We start from the raw sequence: 26,076 nt of genomic DNA on the forward strand, positions 1-26,076 counted from the left end.
AGAAGGAGAAAGGTCATAAATAATGCAAAGAATAGTGGATGGGGAGATAGGATATTTATATTCTAATCATTTCCTTGGAACTTTCTACGTGAGCTTCGCAAATCTCTTGATCTCCCCAGGCCTTGATTTTTTTAATCATCTTATGAAGCTAATTATGTTTCTGCTTACTTTTCAACATAATGGAGAAAACATGTGAAGTCACAATGCATTTTTAGGCGCCATTGACTCTGGTTATTAGCCATTTTCATCAAGCGAATACACAGGTGTGATTTTGGCCTGAGAGAAAGCCCATATTGTTCTATAAATGGAACAAAAAGCCTCTCCTTGATTTCTTGCAGTGGCTTTGCCAGCTGAATGGTTTAGGAGACTTGTAAAAAGCAGACGGCACAAATTCAGTTCACTGGAGGTTTCAAACCTGTACAGAGGGATGAGAGTTCTTCAATTGCTGAAATGAACTGGTGGTCTCAAGGTGATTTTAAGTAAAAAGCCTGCCACAGTCTCAGTAAGATCCGATGGGATTTACTGTGTCAAAACCAAGGTTGAATAAAGTGCAGGGATAAAGGAGCCTGACTGGCCACACAGGGGCAGCTTCTAGGTCAGTGACTCATTGAAATGGTATAGATGACAGTCCTTTGGTGAGAAGGCAGTGGGGACTCCTGGAAGGAGTGTAATTAGTTCTCTGACCTATTCATTCTCTCCTCTTGATGCACCAATATTACATTGGGCAAATGTCACAACTTCTTGGAGTCATTTTTTCATCATAAAAAGCAAGAGGAAAGTGACTTAAATGGACAATTATTTAGAATTTGTAGAGAAATCTGAGCCATAACATTTGTAATCTACCTGAGCTCAGAGTACATGTTTGATTTCATCAAAGTTTTAAGTCACATGTGTTTCCAAGAAGACTTGAGTCAGTGCAAAATTACTTAAAGCTAAGAGCAAAATTACACTGTGGGGTCTATTTCTCAAAGAGTGCAACATCTATGAAGAAAATCATCAATCTATGCCTGATAATTGGAACGTTAATTGACCAGAAGTCTTCTCTTATAGAAAGACACGTGTAAAAACATAAACCTATAGCAGCATCACCTAAATTGTGTATTTTAAGTGCTGACAAAGAGTCAGACACAACTGAGCGACTGAACTGAACTGAACTGAAGCGGCCCCCTTCAGATATTCTCAATTCGAATGTCAAAGGTGGGATCCTGCCTGAAACTTTAAACAGATGTCTCAGTTGACGTTAAAAGATGATACCATGAGAATCAGCATATGTAAGCAGGGGCCATGCCAAGTCATGTTTCACAAACCCAGGTTCTTGCTTCACAGGTGCACAAAATCACAAAATAAATAATTTTGTGCCACCCCAACTCTCTTCATTTTTAAAGTAGTTAACCTGGTATCCTTAAGCACCCCTATATTGAAAATAGATAACCACAAGGACCTACTTACTATATAGCACAGAAAACACTGCTCAATATTCTGTGAAAACTTGAATGGGAAAAGAATCTAAGAGAGTGGATGTGTGTGTATGTATAACTGAATCACTGTGCTGCACACCTGAAACTAATACAACACTCAATCAACTATGCTCCAATATCAAATTAACAAATTTTAAAGAACTTTTATGTTTGTCAACAGATGAATGGATAAAGAAGATAAGGTCAGATTCAAATGAAGCAGTCCCAACTACGTGTCTCTACACACGCGTCCCACATATAACACAAGGATCTGTTACCCTTCTCGAGGACAGCTGGTAACTTGAGTCCTCTGATTTCACAGGACCATTCAGAGGCTAACTCTTGGTGCCATTCCTCCTGTAAGGGCTGCACACCTCACTGTATTCCTGTATCGTCTTCACACAAGGCTGGGGAAGGAACAGCTCTCAGCAGCCATTCCCTAGATCCTTATCTTTTATTTCACCAGTGCAAACCCATGCCCAGCATTTATCGTGGAAGCAAGGTAATTTCACAAATAAAAGCTAATTTCTCATAGTTACATGCTATTTTAAAAACTTTGGTGGACTTCCCTGGTGGCCCAGTGGTTAAGACTCTGCATTTCCCCGGCAGAGGGCATGGATTCCATTCCTGGTCAGGAAAGTTCCACATGCCATGGTGCAGCAAAAAATAATGTTTTTAAAACCTTAAAAAGAAGTGGAGACCCAACAGCCTTTCAGTTTAGCCTGCTAGTTAACCAACCCTAGAGAAAGCATTCTTGAGTAGAATGCAGTCTCTACATGCACTGTAGATTTATCCAACTAACATTCAGAGATCATCATTCTTTCCATGCTAAACTATTTTCACAAAATCTATCCATGTCTTGAACTTGGCCCCAGGAAACTTGGCTATTTGGATGTTGTAGCCTTAAGCTTCACACTGTGTAGCATGAGGGATGCCCATCCCCTACTTGTTAAATTAACTAATAAATAGGTGCATGAATAAATGCATGAATCAGTCAGTGGCACCATCTCATCCTCACCACAGCACTGCAAGATGTTATCACTAGTAAATACATTAGGAAACAGACACAAGAGAGGTTAAGCAAACTTCTCAAGTTCTATCCACTTGCATCATTCTTCTGAGTCAATGTCCCACAGCATGGGCTCACGTCCCCATGCACAGAGGTATGGAAACCCACAGTAGGTTTGAGAAACTTAAGAAGTGCAACTTGGTGCAAAACGAGACCATGAGAATGATGAGGGAGATTATATGGGAACATAGGTATGATTTATCTGACAGCCATAAGTTTTATTGTATAGATAGAGGGTGATTCAAAGATTTTTTAAAATAGAATACTGACCTAATCCCAGTTGTACTTTAGAAAGACGAATCTTCCTAAATGCAGAGTTGAGTACTTCCTGCAGAGACCATATGGTCCATAAGTCTAAAATATTTACTATCTAACCCTTTACAGAAAATTCTGCCAACCTGTTCTAAAAGAAAACAGTCTTAGTTATTTTAGGTGGGCTAGCACAATTAGTGAGAAAAATCTAGATCCCTGACTTGTGAAAGAACAGAGGAAGAAAAGAAGTTTTGCTGGTCTACTCAGTATGAGTGAGCATAACGCAATCATCCTAGTTTACCCAGAGTTTTTGTATTATTTTTTATTTAATTTTAATATTGTTTTCTTTTTTTCTTTTTGGCTTCAGCATTGAATATCCCACATTCCAGGAAACCTTTCAGTCCTATGCAAATGAACAGATGATCACCCTAATTACCACAGTAAAGTCATGAGAAAACAACTCAGAAACTAGAGAAGAGAAACACAAAGACCTATTTGGAGATGAAATCAAGTAGGTATGTTTAAAGAACCATCAGGGTCAAAGTTCACAGGGTGAGTCTGGCTAATGAAATACGTAATATGCTCAGTCTATCAGTTAAGATTAAGTTCAGCTGTAAGTGACAGAAAACAGAGACAGACAAAAGAAGATGGGAGGCAAATAGTTCAGGACTTGTTTAACAGTCTCTTGAACATCAGGTTCCTAGACTCCTTCTACTCAATTGTATTACCATCCTCAAAATGTTGCTAGCTCTTTCTGGACCAAAGTGGCTGCTTGAGCTCCAGCCATCACAGCTACATTACAGTCAACAGAGAAGAAGGAAAGATGAAAGGGGCACACCTGTGTTCCCATAATGACTCTTCTTCAAAGTTGCAAACCTCACTTCTGCTGGTATGTGGCCATACCACACAGGAGAGGCTGGAAAATATAGTTTTATTCCTGGAAGTCAGGCGCCCAGCTAAACATCAGATCAGATCAGATCAGTCGCTCAGTCGTGTCCGACTCTTTGTGACCCCATGAATCACAGCACGCCAGGCCTCCCTGTCCATCACCAACTCCCGGAGTTCACTCAGACTCACGTCCATCGAGTCAGTGATGCCATCCAGCCATCTCATCCTCTGTCGTCCCCTTCTCCTCCTGCCCCCAATCCCTCCCAGCATCAGAGTCTTTTCCAATGAGTCAACTCTTCGCATGAGGTGGCCAAAGTACTGGAGTTTCAGCTTTACCATCATTCCTTCCAAAGAAATCCCAGGGCTGATCTCCTTCAGAATGGACTGGTTGGATCTCCTTGCAGTCCAAGGGACTCTCAAGAGTCTTCTCCAACACCACAGTTCAAAAGCATCAATTCTTCGGCGCTCAGCTTTCTTCACAGTCCAACTCTCACATCCATACATGACTACAGGAAAAACCATAGCCTTGACTAGACGGACCTTTGTTGGCAAAGTAATGTCTCTGCTTTTCAATATGCTATCTAGGTTGGTCATAACTTTCCTTCCAAGGAGTAAGCATCTTTTAATCTCATGGCTGCAGTCACCATCTGCAGTGATTTTGGAGCCCAGAAAAATAAAGTCTGACACTGTTTCCACTGTTTCCCCATCTATTTCCCATGAGGTAGTGGGACCGGATGCCATGATCTTCGTTTTCTGAATGTTGAGCTTTAAGCCAACTTTTTCACTCTCCACTTTCACTTTCACCAAGAGGCTTTTGAGTTCCTCTTCACTTTCTGCCATAAGGGTTGTGTCATCTGCATATCTGAGGTTATTGATATTTCTCCCAGCAATCTTGATTCCAGCTTGTGTTTCTTCCAGTCCAGCGTTTCTCATGATGTACTCTGCATATAAGTTAAATAAACAGGGTGACAATATACAGCCTTGATGAACTCCTTTTCCTATTTGGAACCAGTCTGTTGTTCCATGTCCAGTTCTAACTGTTGCTTCCTGACCTGCATACAAATTTCTCAAGAGGCAGATCAGGTGTTCTGGTATTCCCATCTCTTTCAGAATTTTCCACAGTTTATTGTGATCCACACAGTCAAAGGCTTTGGCATAGTCAATAAAGCAGAAATAGATGTTTTTCTGGAACTCTCTTGCTTTTTCCATGATCCAGCGGATGTTGGCAATTTGATCTCTGGTTCCTCTGCCTTTTCTAAAACCAGCTTGAACATCAGGAAGTTCACGGTTCACGTATTGCTGAAGCCTGGCTTGGAGAATTTTGAGTGTTACTTTACTAGCGTGTGAGATGAGTGCAATTGTGTGGTAGTTTGAGCACTCTTTGGCATTGCCTTTCTTTAGGAACCCTATTACTAATGAAGAAATAAGGAATAAATATTGGGAGACAACTACCACTCTCTGAAACATTTAGATAATTATCAATATAATTGTTATAAATCCATAGCTAGTACTGTTTAGTTGCCGTTGGTTACCAGACACTGTGCCATATCTTTCTTGCACATTTTCTCATTTAATCCTTTCAAAAATATGTCAGTTAGACATTACCATGGAGAAGGCAATGGCACCCCACTCCAGTACTCTTGCCTGGAAAATCCCATGGACGGAGGAGCCTGGTAGGCTGCAGTCCATGGGGTCGCTAAGAGTCGGACACGACTGAGCAACTTCGCTTTGACTTTTCACTTTCATGCATTGGAGAAGGAAATGGCAACCCACTCCAGTGTTCTTGCCTGGAGAATCCCAGGGACGGAGGAGCCTGGTGGGCTGCCATCTATGGGGTCACACAGAGTCGGACACGACTGAAGTGACTTAGCAGCAGCAGTAGCAGCAGACATTACCATTATTCTGTATTTGCTATATAGGGAAATGTAGGCAAAAATAGATAAAATAACATCACAGAGTTATGAAATGGAGCTAGGATTTAAACCCAGGTTAGAACCATGAACTTAACTGTCCTGCAATATCACTCTCCCCCACCCCCGCAAAGCATTCTATAAGGCATAATTTTTACCAAGATTTTGCCAGCCCACAGACCAACATCTTGAGCATAATGTTGACATGAGTTCAACCACTGGATTGCTATAGATTTCTAGAAAAGGTAGATCTCATGTCACTAAATGTTGTTCAGTTGCTAAGTCATGTCCAACTCTAACCCCATGGACTGAAGCAAGGCCAGGCTTCCCTGTCCCTGACTATCTCCTGGAGTTTGTTCATGTCAATTGAATCAGTGATGCTATTCAAACACAGAACTTCCTCTCTGAGCTTCCAAAGCTCCCCATGCCCTGCCTGTGAGGGGCTGTGGAAACTTATCCTTCATGACTTTATACCCACCATGGTTGGATAGCATGCCACTAATACGGTTCCTCAAAAAAAGCGAATATATGCTCAACTGTATCCACTGATATATACACATTTATGATAAATCTTACTAATAAAAGGAAGAGTGGCATGCAATTGTCGAATAATAAATATACAGTGGTCTTTATTGTAAACTGTATGCAGCCAGTGGATTCCCATAGATTGCTTTCTTCGATTTTTGCCAACCACTTGTATTCATAGCCAGACTACAGTTGTAACTGACAAACCAGAGTAGTGACATGAATGCAAGTTGATATTTTCATTTTTGCTAACCACTGAGAGGTAGGGAAACCACAAAGGTGATGGAATCTTCATTTATTCATCTATTCTTTGCCAAACTGGATAATAGTTTTCAAACATCGGAAAAAATATTTACTCAGCTTTTGTGTTATTGATAATGTAATAGCTATATAAACTGCATAGTTTTAAGTATAGTATGCATTACTAACATTTTCTTTATTTAAGTTTAGAACAAGATTTGAAAACTATGACCCTTTATCAAAATCTCTCTCTACTGATTTTTGTAAAGATAGCTTTTTAAGAACACAACTATGGGGGACCTTCCAGATGGTGGAGTAATAGGATGGGGAGACTACGTTCTCCCCAGTGAATACAGAAAAAAATCATCTGCATGTGGAACAATTCCCATGGAACAACTTCTGAACACTGGCAGAGGACCCCAAACCTTCAGAAAGTCAAACCAATCTCCCTGGAATGAGGTGGGGCAAAAGATAAAGACAACAGGGAGACAAAGGTCTGCGGGGCGGAGACCTGTGCCCCAGGGAGGGAGTCCTGAAGGTGGAAAAGTTCCCACACACTAGGAAACCCGCTCACAGGCAGGGGCAGGGGGAGCTTCGGAACCTCAGAGGGAAGTGCAGCCAGACAGGTGCTCCGAAGGAAAACGGCGAACATTCACCACAGCAATCGTGCGAAGGGCACTTCCCAGCCAAGACGTGGCTCGCACACTCACGTCCACCCACAGCGAATGGGGGCTGGGTCGGGGAGGCGCACAGCTCAGGGGTCCATCGTCATGGAGAGGACCAGGGTTTGCTGCCGGGAAGATACTCTGAGGTGGCTAATATGACTTCAGCTTAGAGCTCCAGAGACAGAGAAGCAGGCAAGAGGGCCAGACGCGGAAGGTAGGAGCCGCGATGGTCTCCACCCCAGATATCTCAATTGCCGGGCCGCCAAGCTGTGAGCGGCAGAGGGATTTCCTGGGAGCCTGAGCGGCTCAGCTCTGCCAAGGGTGTCACAATCCAGGATCAACTCCCCTGGAGAAGCACACAGCCTGCCTCAGACTGTGGCGAACTCCTGCAGGGCCCAGGCACAGGGAGCAGTCCCCACATACCCCAGCAGCATCTGGCAGTAACCCTCCCTCTTCTCAGCACAGCTTAGCAAGTGAACCCTAATAAGTGGCTACCTTTGCCGCCCTCTTGCGACTGGGGCACAGAACACACCCTGCAGAGAGACACAAACAGAAGTGGGCCCCAAACCAGAGGGGAACACCAGGGGCTACGTGAGCAAAGGAAAGAAGGGGAAACCACCACAGAGGTGGCTCGTCTAGTGGCCTGAAGTCAAAGTGAAAGTGTTGCTCGCTCAGTCACGCCCTACTCTTTGCGACCCCATGAACTGCAGCCTGCCAGGCTACTCTGTCCAAGGGGTTTTCCAGGCAAGGATACTGGAGTGGATAGTCATTTCCTTCTCCAGGCAATCTTCCCAACCCAGGGATTGAAACTGGCTCTCCTGCACTGCAGGCAGATTCTTTACCAGCTTAGCTATCAGGAAAGACTCCTCTAGCAATTTAAATTCCCGTAATTATCCTGAGACTGTGCGCATTAGGGGCAACTATAGATTTTGAGAATAAGCTGGAGCAATGGAAGGTCAGAGTCTGAGCTGAGCGTATACTGAACACAACAGGTCCAGAGATCTTCCTTGATATATTGAAGGGCTTTCTGATTGGGCAAATCAATTGGAGCAGGAAAACGGAGGAAATACTTGAACATTCCTTTCACCACCATTCTCTAAATACTCCCCCTTCCCCTTTTTTCTCATATTGTTCTAACATGATTCTTTATTACTCCTTGAATTTTTATAACCTACTTTTTCCTTTAAAAAAAAACTCATTTTAAAATATATTTCATGTTTTAGATTTTTGTTTTTGCTTTTGTATTTCTGAGGGTCTAATTTTTTCCACGGTTTTAATTTTTAATTTTTTTTGATCTTTTGTTTTGGGTTCTGTATCTTTGAGAGTCTTAATATATTTAGTATCCATTTTCACTAGGGGGTTTGATTATTGGCTTGATTACTATCTTTTCTTCTGACTCCTCTTTTTATCCTTTTTCTCCTTCTTCCCTCTTCTTTTCTCTGTATAAGTGTGTGAATCTCTTTGGGTGTCCTTGGCTGTTGAGAGTTGTTTCACCATTAGTGCAGGGGTTTTGTCTTCTATGGAGTGTGGCCTATGAAGTCTTAATACTGTAAGGGGTCAGGCCTGAATCCCAGAGACAGGAGACTCTACTCCAGGACTTTGGACCACCAGAGAACTCCTGATCCCATGAAACACATTAATAGGCAAGAACCCTCCCAACAGCCTCCACGCAACACTTAGACCAAGCCCCACGCAAAAGCCAGCAAGCTTCAGTGCCAAATGCCACACACCAAACCTTCAGCAAAACAGGAGCACAACACTGCACATTAGCAGACAGGCTGCTCCAGGCCATAACCAACCCTCAGACAACACAAAGCCCACTACTGGACATGGCATGACTCTCTAGAAAGAGAAGATCCAGCTCTATCTACCAGAACACAGGTTTCCCCCCAACCAGGAAACCTTCACAAGGTACTGGTCCAACCCTACCCACGGGGGAAAGACTCCACAATTAAGAGGAACTGTGACCTTCCAGCCCGCAGAAGAGAGATCCCAAACCCAGTAAATTAAGAGAAATGAAAAGACAGAGAAATATGCAGCAAATGAAGGGACATAGTAAATGTTCTATAAGGTCCATAAGACCAAACAAATGAAGAGGAAATAGGCAGTTTACCTGAAAAAGAATGGCAGAGTAATGATAGTAAAGATGATCCAAAATAATGAAAATAAAGTGGAGGCATGGATAAATAGACTAGAGGTTCGGATCAAGCAGATTTGAAAAATGTTTGAGATGGGGGGATGTTCAAGTGGGAGGGGACACGGATAAACCTATGACTGATTCATGCTGATGTTTGGTAGAAACAAACACAATACTGTGAAGCAATAATCCTTCAATTAAAAACAAATCAGTTTTAAAAAAGAAATAAAATACATCAAAATATTTTTTAAAAAGAAAAAAGGGAGATTTAAATTTTAAAAAAATTAGACATGAAAAAGAAGTTAAAACAGACAACACAGAAATACAAAGGATCATAAGAGACTACTACAAGCAACTATATGCTAATAAAACAGACAATCTGGAAGAAATGGACAAATTCTTAGAAAAGTACAACCTGCCCAAACTGAATCAGGAATAGAAAATATGAACAGACCAATCATAAACATGGAAATTGAAACTATAATAAAAATTCTTTCTACAAACAAAAGTTCAGGTCCAGAAGGCTTCACAGGTGAATTCTACCAAAAGCTTAGAGAATACTTAACACCTATTGTGCTCAAACCCTTCCAGAAAATTGCAGAGGAAAGAAAATTCCCAAACCCATTCTATGAGGCCACCCCGATACCAAACCAGACAAAGATATCACAAAAGAAGAAAATTACAGGCCAATATCACTGATGAAAATAGATGCAAAAATCCTCAACAAAATTCTAGCAAACTATCCAACAACAAATTAAAGAGATCGTACATCATGATCCAGTGCCCTTTATCCCAAAGGATGTAAGGATTCTTCAATATAATCAAATCAATCACTCTGATACACTATATTAACAAATTAAAAGATGAAAACCATATGATAATCTCAATTGATGCAGAGAAAGCTTTTGACAAAGTTCAACACCCATTTATGACAAAAACTTCCAGGAAGTAGGCACAGGAGGAACATATCTCAACACAATAAAGGCCATATATGAAAAACCCACAGCACATATTATTCTCAATGATGAAAAACTAAAAACATTTCCTCTAAAATCAGGAACAAGACAAGGATACCTACTTTCATCACTATTATTCAGCATAGTTTTAGAAGTCCTGGCCACAGAAATCAGAAAAGAAAAAGAAATAAAAGGAATCCAGATTGGAAAAGAAGATGTAAAACTCCCATTGTTTGCAGATGTCATGATTCTTTACATAGAAAACCTTAAAGATGCCACCAGAAAATTTCTGGCACTAATCGGTATAGTGCTACTGATTATAATATAGTAAAGTCACAGGATATAAAACTAATACACAGAAATTCCTTGCACTCTTATACACTAACAATGAAAAATCAGAAAGAGAAATTAAGAAAACAATCCCATTCACCATTGCAACAAAAAGAATAAAATACTTAGGAATAAATTTACCTAAGGAGACAAAAGACCTATATGCAGAAAACTATAAGTCACCAATGAAAGAAAGACAACACAAACAGATGGAGAGATATACCATGTTCTTGGATTGGAATAATCAATATTGCGAAAATGACTATAATACCCAAAGCAATCTACAGATTCAGTGCTGCTGCTGCTGCTGCTGCTGCTAAGTCACTTCAGTCGTATCCGACTCTGTGTGACCCCACAGACGGCAGCCCACCAGGCTCCCCGGTCCCTGGGATTCTCCAGGCAAGAACACTGGAGTGGGTTGCCATTTCCTTCTCCAATGCATGAAAGTGAAAAGTGAAAGTGAAGTCGCTCAGTCGTGTCCGACTCCTAGCAACCCCATGGACTGTAGCCCACCAGGCTCCTCCGTCCATGGGAGTTTCCAGGCAAGAGTACTGGAGTGGGGTGCCAGGGCCTTCTCCACAGATTCAGTGCAATCCCTATCAAACTACCAATGATATTTTTCACAGAACTAGAACAAATAATTTCACAATTTGCATGGAAATACAAAAGACCCCAAATAGTCAAAGCAATCTTGAGAAAGAAAAATAGAGCTGGAAGAATCAACCTTCCTAACTTTACACTATAATAGTGTAAAGACAGCATAGTACAGGCAAGACAGAAACAACATAGAAAGCCCAGAGATAAACTGACATACCTTTGGGCACCTTATCTTTGACAAAGAAGGCAAAAAAAAAAAATATATATATATATACAATGGAGAAAAGGCAATCTCTTCAATAAGTAGTGCTGGGAAAACTGGGCAGCTATGCATAACAGAATGAAATTAGAATAGTTCCTAATACCATACACAAAAATAAACTCAAAATGGATTAAAAACCTTAATACAAGACCAGAAACTATAAAACTCTTAGAGGAAGACATAGGCAGAACACTGTTTGACATAAATTGCAATGATAGAGCAAGATCCTCTCTGACCCACATTCTACAGTGATGGAAATAAAAACAAAAATAAACAAGCAGGACCTAATACAACTTTAAAGCTTTTGCACAATGAAGAAGACTAAAGCACGATGAAAAGACAGTTCTCAGAATGGGAGAAAATAATGGCAAATGAAACAATTGACAAAGGATTAATCTCCAAAATATACAAGCAGCTCATGCAGAAAAACAAACAACCCAATCGAAAAGTGTGCCTAAGACCTAAACAGACATTTCTTCAAAGAAGGCATACAGATGGATAATAAACACAGGGAAAGATGCTCAACGTCACTCATTATCAGAGAAGTACAAATTAAACTACAGTAAGGTATTATGTCACACTGGTCAGAATGGCCATCATCAAAAAGCCTACAAACAATGCTTGAGAGGGTGTGGAGAAAAGGGAACCTTCTTGCACTGTTAGTGGGAATGCAAATTGATACAGCCACTATGGAGAACAGTATGGAGATTCCTAAAAAAACTAGGAATAAAACCAACATATGACCCAGCAATCCCACTACTGGGCATATTCCCTCAAGAAACCATAAGTGAAAAAGACACATGTACCCCAGTGTTCATGGCAGCACTATTTACAATAGCCATGACACAGAAGCAATCTAGATGTCTTGTCGACAGATGAATGGATAAGGATGTGCATATACACAATGGAATATTACTCAGCTGTAAACAGGAATTCATTTGAGTCCGTTCTAATGAGGTGGATGAACCTAGAGCCTACTATAGAGAGTGAAGTAAGTCAGAAAGAGAAAGATACACTATCATATATGAATGCATATATATGGAATCTAGAGAGATGGTACTAATTGTCCTACTCGCAGGACAGCAAAGGAGATGCAGGCAGAGAGAACAGACTTGTGGTCACAGTGGGGGAGGGAGAGGGTGGGATGAGTTGAGAGAGTAGAATTGAAACACATTCCCGTATATCAAATAGACAGCCAGTTGGAATTACTTTATGATGCAGGGAAGCTAAAGCCAATGTGCTGTGGCAACCTAGAGGGCTGGGATGGGGAGAAAGGTGGGAGGGAGGTTTAAAAGAGAGGGAACACGTGTATGCCCGGGGCTGATTCATGGTGATGTATGCTAGAAACCATCACAATATTGTAAAGTAATTCTCCTTCAATTAAAACTACAATTCAAATTTAAAAAATAAAAGAACACATCCATGCCCATTTATTTAAGTATTCTCAATGTCTATATTACTTATATGTATTAATATCTATGGGCTTCCCAGGTGGCTCAGTGGAGGAGGAAATGGCAACCCATCCAAGTATTCTTGCCTGAAAAATCCCATGGTTCAGAGGATTCTGGCAGGCTACTGTCCATGGGGTCACAGAGGGTTAGATATGACTGAGCACATTTATAATATTTATAGATGATCTACTTTTATGCTACATCACAGCTAAGAAGTTGTGACTGAGGCCCTATGGCCCACAAACTTGAAAATATTTACTATCTGCCTATTTAGAGAAAAAGTTTGCCAACACTTGGCCTAAATAAATGAGACTGGGCCCTGTAATTTCAGAGGAAGAATCAGGACTTTCACAAAGATGAGAAGCTGTTTTGAGAAAGCAGATCTTAAGACACCTTCAGAACAACAACAGAAACAGATAAAACACCTTGGGTTGATCTAAGTAAGAATTCCTGAAATTTCAAGGAATGAGGCAGACTACTGTACCAGAAGAAGATTGGCATTGCATTTTCCCTAGATGCTGATTAAAATGAAAGTTCCAATGAATTGTTGTTGTTGTTCAGTCACTCAGTTGTGTCCTACATTTTTGCGACCCCATGCACTGCATCACGCCAGGCTTCCCTGTCCTCTACTATCTCTTGGAGTTTGCACAAACTTATGTCCACTGAGTCAATGATGCCATCCAACCATCTCATCCTGTCTCCCCCTTCTCCTCCTTCCCTCAATCTTTCCCAGCATCAGGGTCTTTTCCAAAATGTCCAATGGATAGAGAATTTGAAGAGGAGCCAAGCCAACCCTGAATGGGTACCAATGGTCTCTCTGCTTATAAGTTCATCATGTAAGCATCTGAGTTTCATAGCATGAACGAACTGAGCAACAACCAGAAGCAGAAGCATGAAGCAATCGCCATAGAGTGTCCTGTCCAAAAATTCACCTTTTCTCTTCTGAAGCACAGAGGCCTTAGGTTTCAAAGATAGCTTCAAGTCACCATATTTCTGAAGTTTTTTTTTTAAAGTTTATAATGCCCAGACAAAAAAATAAATAAATAGAAGAAGGCTGCAAGAGCAAATGAGGGCATGTGTGAACTACAAAGCAGATGTCTTAAAAAGATAAATGATATTATAGGGGGGAACTGATGAGGTAATTCTCAAAATGCGAGGCCTTAATTACTTATTTCTGTTCTGGGTATCCAACCCAATTATTGCTGGAATCAGAAACAGAGGATTCTTCATGGCATATTTAATATCATTACTAAGCAGCATATTTAACATGAACAAAACCATATTGGTACTAAACTGTTCAAGGGTGGAACACTAAAATGAGACGCCCCAATCAAGCCTCCTCCCTGCTGCAAAGCAAGTTCTTCTGAGGTTAGCATCACCTACTTCCGAGGTTGCCACATCTGCCCTGTGTCTCATCATGCCTGAATTCTCTGATCATTTTTCTGTTTTGGAAACTCTGCAGAAAATATCATTTGTTTTGATCCCAGACTATCATGCAATTTTAGCAGAGGCCTGAATTAATAAATGGAAATGGAAACTTCAACACTAAAATATTGTGACAAAATTTCATTATAAGGAGGTCACCTACACGATCCAGGCAATGTGAATGATGTTTTGATGTTTATTCAAATAAAAATATAGAAACAGAAAACTTTAAAAGTCTTAGAACTCCTAGAGCTCTGGGATTATGTTCAAAGATGCTGAGGAATCCATCTGAAAAGAGTCAATAGGCTAAATATTTTTCATATGCATTTGACTTTATTTTTAACTGTACCACATGGCTTGTGGGATGTTAATTCCCTGACCAGGGATTGAACCGGCACCCTCAGCAGCGAAAGCACAGAATCCTAAGCACTGGAACACATGAGAAGTCCCAAAATGCATTTGACTTTAAAACCTTGTATTTGTGGAGCAAACCCATTAGAAATATATTTTGTAAAGTCTAAGATTTATGAAAGAGTTCAATTCTGTTATTGGTCCTTGCCCCATGTGGAGAGAAAAAAAAGAAAGCTAAGTGGAGAAGCAGCCTAGCCTGGGGGAACTGTTTTCTCAAGGTTCTGGGAGAAAGCCAGTTCCATACAAAGCTGAACCACCATCTTCACACAGCCCAAAACATTTTTAAGGTTGAAATGTAGGAAAATACTTCACAGTCTGGGTTCTTAGGGGACAAAAGCCAGGCGCCCACTTTCTGTAGAAAGAAGAGCTCTTGTGGCGATTCTCTCTGATGTGGCTGGTTCTCAGTAGAGAGCCTGTTGTTGAAGAAACTTCTAGATGAATTGTGCAGTCTTCCTCGGTGTGGATAAACTCAAGTCCTTTCAGATTCTTCAGGGCTTTCTCAGGATTAGGTCGATACATTTATAGAGCATTTTTTAAAAGATTTTTTTGATGTGGACCATTTTTTTTAAAGTCTTTATTGAATTTGTTACAACTTTGCTTCTGTTTTATGTTTGGTTTTTTGGCTTTGAGACATGAGGGATCTTAGGTCCCCCACCAGGGACTGAGCCCACACCCCCTGCACTGGAAGGCGAAGCCTTAACCACTAGATTACAGGAGAAATCCCTATAGAGCCTTTTTAAAGGTCTTCCCACATGTTATCAATCAGGACACAGAGAGAGAGAGAAAACGAGCTTTTGTAAACGTAATACACACATTAGTCCACAAGGCCACCATAATAAACGCCACAGTCTGTGCGGTTTAAACAACAGGCGTTTATCGCCCCGCAGTCTGGATGGAGCCTGGAAGTCCATGCCCACGGCGCTTGGCTTGGAGAGGGCTGCCTTTCTGCTCTGTCTTCACGTGGTCTTTGCCCTGTGCACCTGCACTGCTGGTGTCTCTTCCTGTCCTCATAGGATTAGGCCTATTTTATGAGCTTATTTAACCCTAAATCCTTCTTTAACATCTCTTCAAATACAGTAATCTTCGGGGTTAGGACTTCAACATACAAATTTTGGGAAGACAAAATTTAGTCCATAACAAGCCTTATGATAGGGCACCCCGACAAATATTAAAGTGTGAAAAAGAGTGAATTTTTAAAAATCACTCAAATAACATTAGCTTTAGGTAAATGTTATTCAACACATCTCTTCAACCGTATGGATGAATCGCTAGCTTGAGACTGAAAATGAAGTGAATAGATTCAAAGCTATATCCAAGGATTCATAGTTTATAAATTTGTTTTTAATTAAATAATTCAAATTTTGAGTGGTGTGATATTTTACCTTGCAGTTGATTCTAAAATGAGTACATCGGTTACTACTTATTCTATAGATATTTAAATAACTATACAGTATACTTTTCATGTATAAATGCTGTTCACTACTTGCTAGGAATAATTGAGATCTAAGCTAGACTAAAAGAAAGCAGGGGTTGGGGGGAGGAAAACTTATTGTCTATGTCTAACTGTTTAAGCCATTCAATAGATGTAAAAGAAAGAGTGAAAAATTATGAAGCATTCCTAGTTGCTTACAAGGGTCATTTCTGTCTGTTTTAATATGGTCTCTGCAAGTTTATAACAGGGCTTTCCTAGTAGCTCAGCTGGTAAAGAATCCATCTGCAATGCAGGAGACCTGGGTTTGATCCCTGGGTTGGAAAGATCCTCTAGAGGAGGGCCTGGCAACCCACTCTAGTATTCTTGCCTGGAGAAAAGCCCCATGGACAGAGGAGCCCGGTGTGCTGAGTTCATGGGGTCGCAAAGAGTCAACCACATCAACATACAGCCAGGGCTTCCCCCGTGTCTCAGCGGTAAAGAATCTGCATGCAGTGCAGAAGGCACAGGAGACGTAGGTTCAGTCCTTGGGTCAGGAAGATAGCCTGGAGGAGTGCATGGCAGCCCACTCCAGTATCCTTGCTGGGAAAGTTCCTTGGACAGAGGAGCCTGGCTATGGTCTATGGCGTTGCAAAGAGTCGGACATGACTGAGTGACTGAACACACACTGCAAGTTTCTAAGTTGGTTTATTGTTTCGATTATTAAACCAAACAATATACCGACAGCACCTAGTAAAAAACCATAATATCTATTCAGAGTAGATACTAAATATTTGGTTGACCAAAAATTTCCTTCAGGTTTTTTCACCAATCTTATGGCAATCCACCCCAGTATTCTTACCTGGGAAATCCCATGGACAGAGGGATTTCCTGGCGGGCTACAGTCTATGAGGTCACAAAGAGCTGGATACAAAGTAATGACTAAACAATAATAATTTGTCGAAGTAAATCCAAATTTTACTTAATCAGAGCCACAAGTATACTGGTTTTGTGAAAGATTACAGAGAAAAATGGCCACCTGTCTTCCCAATTTGGCACGTTGCATTGGAGTTTTATCAAATAACTGTCTCTCTTATGCCCCAAGGCATTGGTCTAATGGAATGGGATTTTAAAAAGATGTGTTGTATAGTCATCCATAAATTAAATGATGCAATTATACTATACTTAATGTAGCAGAAAAAAAGTCTTAAATGCAGTAAAACTCATTTAAAACTTGGAATCGATACTTCTTAAACTCAACATATATTATTTCCTAAAATACTTCTTAAACTTTATAAAAAGATTATAAAAACAATTAAGATTTTGGTGCCACTATCGTATTTTTACAACATATGCTTCTCTTTTTAGATTCCTTGCTATAAATGATGATGAGATTTAGGCTATTATAATTCCTCTTCACAGCACTTAATTTTTGTTATGGGCATATGTCTGCACAGACTCGTGAGCTCTTGCAGTGAGAATTACATATGTATTTCATTCTGTGGCCATAATTCCCACTGTTCCTTAGCTCCATTTCTCTGTGAATTTAATATTCACCAACAGTCTCTTTGCTTCATCTTCTGAATTTCCAAGTTCATTAAACTTTTTTTCTTAATGACTGGAAACTCACAAAGTACTTTTATTCCATAATGAATCATGAATACTGTGTGGCTTAGCTCTTGCATGTTTTAGGAACGTATATGACCTTTGTTGCATAACGACATAATTATACATAGTATTCATGACTTGCATTTTTTTCTTCTCAGACTTTCCTTCTGTATTCTAGTTTTGAATGTTGATGTTGAAAAGTTTACAGCCAGAACAACATCTCCTTGCTTGCTGTCTGAATGCCTGAAGAATTTTTTTCCATAAATTTTCAAAGCTTACATGAGTCCAAGTGTCAATCATTCTGAATCTAGTTTTTCTTCTAAAACAAATTGGTTTTTCTCAACTTACAAATCAAGCTGTCCTCACTTTTCAAGGGATTTGTTTGAAGGCCTTTCTTTTTCAATTATTATGTTCCTAACCTTATCAGGAACATTCAGGGGTAGCAATTTTCGCTGTGTTGAGATAGTTTCCCCACCTTATACGTTATTTTCTTTCTAGAATTGGTGTAATCATTCTGTCATTTTTTGTTTAATTATCTCAAGACTTATCCTATGTCAGCAATTCTAATGTTGATTATGTTTCTTGTGTTTTCTCTTACGTTCAATTTATTGTCTATAGTAGAACCATTTTTCTTCTCAATGAATTGCCTCGATTCTGCAACCTTCATTTTTATTTCTTTCCATGGTTTTGTCATCTAGTCTCTGTTGAATTCATGTTATTATTCTAAACCATAAAACCTTCATGGAAAATTTACTTCTTTGGATTTTTTCTTCTAGAATAATTTCTTATCCATTTACTCCTTTTTCTCTTTTTCTTTCTTTCTTCCATATTTCTGCTAAATACTTATAATGATGCTATTAGGCTACTTTTAATCTTCCATTTTAATGCAGGCTCTGTTCTCCATGTATTTTATTTTTTAGGAAGTGTGTTTGAATTTTCTTGGACCTCATTTATTCTTTATTAAGACATGTTTATCTTCTCCTCTGATCTACAGCTTGAATGCTGAGTTTTAGTTTGGGTTCATATTCTGAAGATACAGGAATAAAAGAAGATCAGCTAGACCTAGTCTCCTTTAATGAAAAGTTACTAGTTTTATACCTAATAATAATGGAGGTAAAAGATCTCCTTGCCATGGTTAATAGTTATCTGAGGATTCAGATTATTCTGCAAACTGAGCATGGACTTCCAGAGGATGTCCATCAGAGTTCTCCATGCTTATCTGTTTTCTAATTTCATTCCACGTTTATCCAGTGGACTTTGCCACTTCCTTTGCTTGCTGCATGTCATAATAAGAAAGAATGATGGGTATTGCCTCATCTTCTCCCTTGACTTCCAATCTTGGGACATCAGTGATAACTGTCAGGGTTTGTCTGGCCCTTAATACCATTTCTTTACAAATGATACTGAATCATTTGAGAATGTCTGTCTTTCCTTACCAAGACTCTTTGATATTTACAAAATACCTGTGACCATGGTTGAATTTTTACCTTCCTTTCTTTCTTCTTTAAAAATTTACTTTTAATTTCATTACATAGTTTTGGGTAAGGGGATTCTTGGATCTGACCTCAATCTGCCATAATTATCTATAAGCCCTCATCCATTAGGTTTTGATTCCTCCAGGGCTTTGTTGTCTTCATCACACCACCAGAGGTACTCAGCTTCCTCAGCTAATAATGAGACTTGTTTTTAAATTATCCATCTATATATGCGGGTGAAAACTAACTATAAAAGCCAATTATTTGTTGTTGTAACACCTGGCACAGGACTCTGGCACTCTAAGAGGATTGTTTATTGTGAGAGTAACAAAACTGCTGGCGATTTCAGTCTAAGAGCTTCAGAGGGCTCCAGAGCACTGGCAGTGAGCACTGCCCTTTTCTACAGACAGGAAATCAGACGCACAACTGCAGTATCTTGCTCAAGGTCAAACAGCTATAGAGGAAGTGTCGGAGCACCTGTTAGCACCATGACTGTGTCTTTTAAATGTGCCTTAGGCGAGAAATATTAAACAACAGTCACCCCACTGACTTCCTGATGGTTCTGAACCTGAGGCATGCAGAAGCCCGTGGCTTACCCAGGCTCTGAATTTCCAAGAGTAATCAGTCTCCCATGGATGCACAGAGTTGTGGGCATTTTCCCCTACTCATGTTGGTTAATACATTTCCTTCTTTCACTGTGGAATTATACCGGCTTAGAAGCTGCCAAGTTTGCGTCTCTTAAAAAATTCAGCACACACTTTCAGTCATAAAAGCAGAAACCCAACTGCTTCCTGCTGTAGTGAATTGTAAGAGCTGATTGAATCTACCCAAAGGAATCACTTTAAAAACTCAGCTTTGCTGCTCAGGGATGGAAAAGGGCAAGCAAGGATATCGGGTCCTCTAAGGTGGTAGGGAGACAATAAGAAAAAGGAGTCTCTTCCCTCTTCATTCTGAGCTAGGAAACCCGAGAACCAATGTCTCTCGATATTCCTCTAGTCCACTCTCTCCTTGGAGTCCTGACCCCAAATGAGCAGCTTATGAGAATGCTAGGAGCAGCTTGTGAGAATCCCCCTTATCACAGCAAACTTTCTTTAATCACATGAATCTTTTTGTTTTTTATTAATGAGACTTTAGGTCCCTTCACTGGGATAAGTAGAAAAGGCACTTTTCAAAAATGAATGAGGAACTTCCCTGGTGGTGCAGTGAATGGCTCAGACTCCACATTCACAGTACAGGAGGCCTAGGTTCCATCCCTTGGTCAGGGAACTAGGTACCACATGCCTTAACTAAGCATTGGCATGCCTCAACTAAAGACTCCACATGTCACAACTAATAAAAAGACCCTGCATGCTGCAACCAAGACCCAGTGCAGTCAAACAAATAATAAGCTAAAATAAATAAATGATCTAAACGATAAAAGAAATTATTCCTATGGAAGTGTCATATGCTCTTTATAAATAAAATTAAATCTGAAAAAAAAAGAATGGTGTAGTAGAAAGAATAATGTCCTCTCCAAAGATGTTCATATCCTAATTTTCAGAACTGGCGGCTATTTTACCTATATGGCAAAAAGAACTTTGCCAGATGTTATTAAATTAAGGATCTTGAGATGGGGAGATGATCCGAGATGATCCGTGTGGGTCCAGTGTACGTAAGGGTCACTCTACAAGGGAAAGGGGACCAGGAGGATGAGTGTCATAGAAGGAAACGTGAAAAGCAGAGGTCAGACGGGTTTAAGGAGCTGCACTGACAGCTTCGAGAAGAGGAAGGGGCCGTGAGCCGAGGGATACAGGCGGCCTCTAGATGCCAGCAAAGACGAAGAAATGTCCCCTCGAGCCTCCAGAGAGAACGCAGCCCAGCCAACACAGTTCAGAACCCCGACCTCCTGAGCTGTGAGATGATAAAATAGCGGTGTTTCAAGTAACTCTTTTTGTATTAGTTTGTTAGAAGAGCAGAAGAATGGAAGAACTCTCTGATGTTATTAACTCAGGTAGGCATATGTGAAAGGAGCACAAGTCAGCAGATTCAGTCTCGTCTCTTCCTCTGTCTCTGTGGTCTGTTAAATTATTTCACATTTCTGACCTCAGATGAAGATGCTATTGAATTGGTCACAATACTTCGGGTTGCAGGGCATAGAAAGAAATCTGATATATTCTGGATTAGGCAGAAAGGGACTTTTTAGTCTCATCTAATTTAAAGAGCAACAAAACAAGTATACATCCAGGTACAGCTGGATTTGGGTAAACAAATGATATTAAACCTCTTTATTTGTGGCTTTCATGTTCCCCTGTTATGTCTTATCCTCAGGGGATCCCCAAATGGCCAATGCCACAGATGTTATTTACCATAAAGTCTGTTCTTTCGAATCATTTCTTTTTAGAACCTGCATATAAGGGATATCATACGATATTTCTCTTTTTCTGTCTGACACTTTAACAGTCTCTAGGCCCACCCATGTTGCTGCAAATGGTATTATTTCTTAATGGCTGAGTAATACTGCGTTGTGTGTGTGTACCACATCTTCTTTATCCATCCTTCTCTCGATGGACATTTAGGTTGCTTCTGTGTCTTGGCTACTGTAAACAGTGATGCAATGAACACTGGGGTGCATGAACCCTTTCAGGCCATGTTTTCTGAACTTATGGTGAGCAGCGGGGAGTGGTGTGGGGAAGGGATACTTAGGGGGGTTGAGACGGCCAGTACACACTGCCGTATTTAAAATGGATAACCAACAAGGACCTACTGTACAGCACAGGGAACTCTGCTCAATGTTATAACGTGACAGCTTGGAATGGGGGTTGGGCAGTTTGGGGGTGAATGGATACCTGTATATATGTACTGCTGAGTCCCTTTGCTGTCCACTGGAAAGTATCACAACATCGTTAATCAGCCATATTCCAATATAAAATAATTTTTTTTCTTAAAAAAAAAAAAAAGTTTGTTCTTGCCCTCTTACGTGTGACTGCAAAGATCAGATATCTCTAAAAATACTTTGTGCACAGAAGCGACCACTTGAGTATTAGCAATTTTTACTAAAATGCCCAACTGGAAATGGTACTAGTTGCCATCTAGAGCATCGTTTAACACTACAATCTGGTTATAAGAGTGGAATCATACCTACTGCAGCAAAAAGTCCTTGGGACATATTTACTACCATCAGGATTTTCAATTCTGATGATAACCTAGATTTAACGCCCTTTGAATTTGAAAATATTCCTTCCAGCCCTAGAAACTCAATTCCCTCTTTAGCAGCAATTGCTGACAGGCTTACCCTTAGTTTAGTAACTGAAGGGCGTTGAGATCAAGCTAATTAGGTGATAGCAAGCAGACAACCAGAAGGATTTGTTTCGAATTTGTGACCCTGCCATTCCTGGAGGAAAAACTTCAACTCGATACAACTTCTGTCTCCAGTTTTTGTGCCACTTAATTTCAATGCCTACCATTTACAATAACTAGTGAGATTTTTAGAATTCTCACTTCAAAGAGAGCCATCTTCTAATTTATTGGTCTTCCCCATGACACATACGCCAACGTACTTATGTGTCCTGGTCAGGCTGGGGTCTGAGCTGCGTGCTGCTTTAGGGAAGTGTGGCAGAGGTAAAATGTTTCCGTTTGCTTCATTGCCACACAGAATAGTTTCTTTGAGGAAAGGAAAAACGGGCTTTTCTGAAAAAAATGTAGGTGGTACTGCTGTCCCTGTGTGGAAATGGATGCAGTGAGAGGCTGGGGAGGGTGCAGAGGAGAATTTGGGATAGCGGCTTAGGATGACCCATCCCCTTGAACTTCACACAACCTGAACCCAATATGAACCAATTTATGTAATATTTTAAGAAAGCCCTGGCTCTTTCTCTTTTGAAACGCTGCTCTTCCTGCCACGGTGATCCATTTCCCTCCATAACCAATGTTAAACACTCAACTTCTCAACCCAAGGTTTTCTGGAATTCTAAACATCAAAAATGTCCTCTTCCTCCTGGCTCCTGGGAGCCGAAATCCAACCAGTTCTTAGAGATTGCCACCTGGTTGGAAAGCTGGCATAGTCAGCATATTTCATGCCGAAAGAACACATGCTTTTGTTGATTTGCACTTGAAAAATTCATACCAGTATCTACAACAGTGCTTGTTCTGAAAGTTAAAAACTAGGAAAGCTATGAGGTTTTCCCAGGCCGTTTCTTATCAAATCCATCTTAGTCTTACTTGCTGATAATGGGCACACAGATGCACAGGGTATTAATAGCACCACTGAAAGCAACCCCGGCTACTAAGTCCACACCGCATCTGCCTTCCTCACTTAGCTCATAACAAGAGATAAGAGCATCGCTGTCAGTGACAGCATTTCCTCACACAAAGAACAACCATCGGAAGCATTGATCTTCCTCATTTACTTGTTATGCATTTCAATCCCTCCATCAGTTCCTTCCATCAGAGTAAAGATCTCTTCTCATTTTTGCCCCAGATCTAGGGCTTGTGATCTCTGCATCCCCAGATTCTGTGTTTCTAATTGTACCCTTCCCTACTGGGGACACTGGTCAGATGACTCCTAACACTGGCTGGGACTGACTACTGCTGGCACGAAAAGACTGTAAGGACTTCCCGGGTGGTACAGTAGTTGGGAATCCGCCTGCCAACGCAAGGGTCATGGATTCGATCCCTGGTCTGGGAAGATCCCACGTGCCGCAGGGCAACTGAGTCCATGTGCCGCGACCACTGGAGCCTGCGCTCCAGAGCCCGTGCTCTGCAACCAGAGAAGCCCTGCAATGAGAAGCCCATGCCCCGCAGCTCGAGAGCAGCCTCTGCTCACAAGAACTAGAGGAAGCCCGCGGCGACAACGAAGATCCAGCGCAGTCAAAATAAGTCAATGAATTAGAAGAACTGTACGAAAAAAGTCTTAATGACCCCGATAACCATGATGGTGTGATCACTCACCTAGAGCCAGACATCCTGGAATGTAAAGTCCAGTGGGCCTAAGAAGCATTACCACAAACAAAGCTAGTGGAGGTGATGGAATTCCAGCTGAGCTATTTCAAATCCTAAAAGACGATGCTGTGAAAGTGCTGCACTCAATATGCCAACAAATGTGGAAAACTCAGCAGTGGCCACAGGACTGGAAAAGTTCAGTTTTCATTCTAATCCCAAAGAAAGGCAATGCCAAAGAATGCTGAAACTACCACACAACTGCAGTCATCTCAGATGCTAGCAAAGTAATGCTCAAAATCCTTCAAGCTAGGCTTCGACAGTATGTGAACCAAGAACTTTCAGATGTTCAAGCTGGTTTTAGAAAAGGCAGAGGAACCAGAGATCAAATTGCCAACATCTGCTGGATCATAGAAAAAGCAAGGGAATTCCAGAAAAAAATCTACTTTTGCTTCATTGACCAGGCTAAAGCCTTTGACTATATGGATCACAACAACCTGGAAAATTCTTCAAGAGATGGAATACCAGACCACTTTATCTGCCTCCTGAGAAACCTGTATGCAGGTGAAGAAGCAACAGTTAGAACTGCACAGGAAACAGCAGACTGGTTCCAAACTGGGAGAGGAGTCCGTTGAGGCTGGATATTGTCACCCTGCTTATTTAACTTATGTGCAGAGTACATCATGTGAAATGCCTGGCTGGATGAAACTCAAGCTGGAACCAAGACTGCCAGGAGAAATATCAATAACCTCAAATATTCAGATAACATCACCCTAATGGCAAAAAGTGAAGAGGAACTAAACAGCCTCTTAATGGAGGTGAAAGAGAAGTGTGAAAAGGCTGGCTTAAAACTCAACGTTCAAAAAATGAAGACCATGACCATCCAGTCCCATCTCTTCGTGGTAAATAGATGGGGAAACAATGGAAACAGTGACAGACTTCATTTTCTTAGGCTCCAAAAATCACTGAGGACAGCAAATACAGCCATGAAATTAAAAGACGCTTGCTTTATGACAAACTTAGAGAGCATACGAAAAAGCAGAGACATCACTTTTCCAACCAAGGTCCATAGTCAAAACTATGGTTTTCCCAGTAGTCGCATACCGATATGAGAGTTGGACCATAAAGGCTAAGTGCTGAAGAACTGATGCTTTCAAACTGTGATGCTTGGAGAAGACTCTTCAAAGTCCCTTGGACTGCAAGGAGATCAAACCAATCAATCTTAAAGGAAATTAACCCTGAATATTCATTGGAAGGACTGATGCTGAAGCTGAAGCTCCAGTTAATTTGGCCACATGATGCAAAGAGCCAACTCATTGGAAAAAGCCCCTGATGCTGGGAAAGATTGAGGGCAGGAAGAGAAGGGGCATCACCTCTCCTAGCTTTGTTGAGATGGTTGGATGGTATCATCCACTCAATGGACATGAGTTTGAGCAAACTCCAGGAGATAGTGTACAGTACAGGGAAAACTGGTACGCTGCAGTCCATAGGGTTGCAAAGAGTCAGATATGACTGAGTAACTGAACAAAGACAAATTAATAAAAAGACTGGAAGTCTGTCAAATCTCGTCCTTGCTCAGGACCTTGGTGGCTGTCGTGTTCCCCACCCACTGCCCCCACCATCTAGGTGAGCTCAGAGTGAGACGCTCCCTTTTTTTTTTTTTTAAAGAAACGTTTCTTGTCCCAGTAGAGTATTTGAATCACCTTGGCAGTTAAAAACAAGACATCAAACAGCAGCAGCAATAAAAACAATAAAACCCTAACTAGGAGACATCCTGGATCAGTTTAGTCGGAATCTTGGAGGCTGAGACCATGGCTACAGAAAACCGCTGTTCTACAGTTATAAATAGTCACAGTGCCCCGGTCCCAATGTCTTTTCAAATACTGGGCTATCTACTGAGATGAAGAAGCAGAGTCAATCTGCAAAACCCCAGCATGGCATCATAAAGCAGTGGTTTGCCACCAGATTTGGCTGCAGACTTGTAGCAACGTCTGAGGATATCTCTGGTTGTCACAGAGGGGCAGGAGGTGCTAACAGCACCTAGAGGGTAGAGGACAAAGATGCTACGCAGGCTCCAATGCACACGACGGCCTCCTACA

Source organism: Bos javanicus, chromosome 22, assembly GCF_032452875.1.
Source record: "Bos javanicus breed banteng chromosome 22, ARS-OSU_banteng_1.0, whole genome shotgun sequence".
NCBI lineage: Eukaryota > Metazoa > Chordata > Mammalia > Artiodactyla > Bovidae > Bos > Bos javanicus.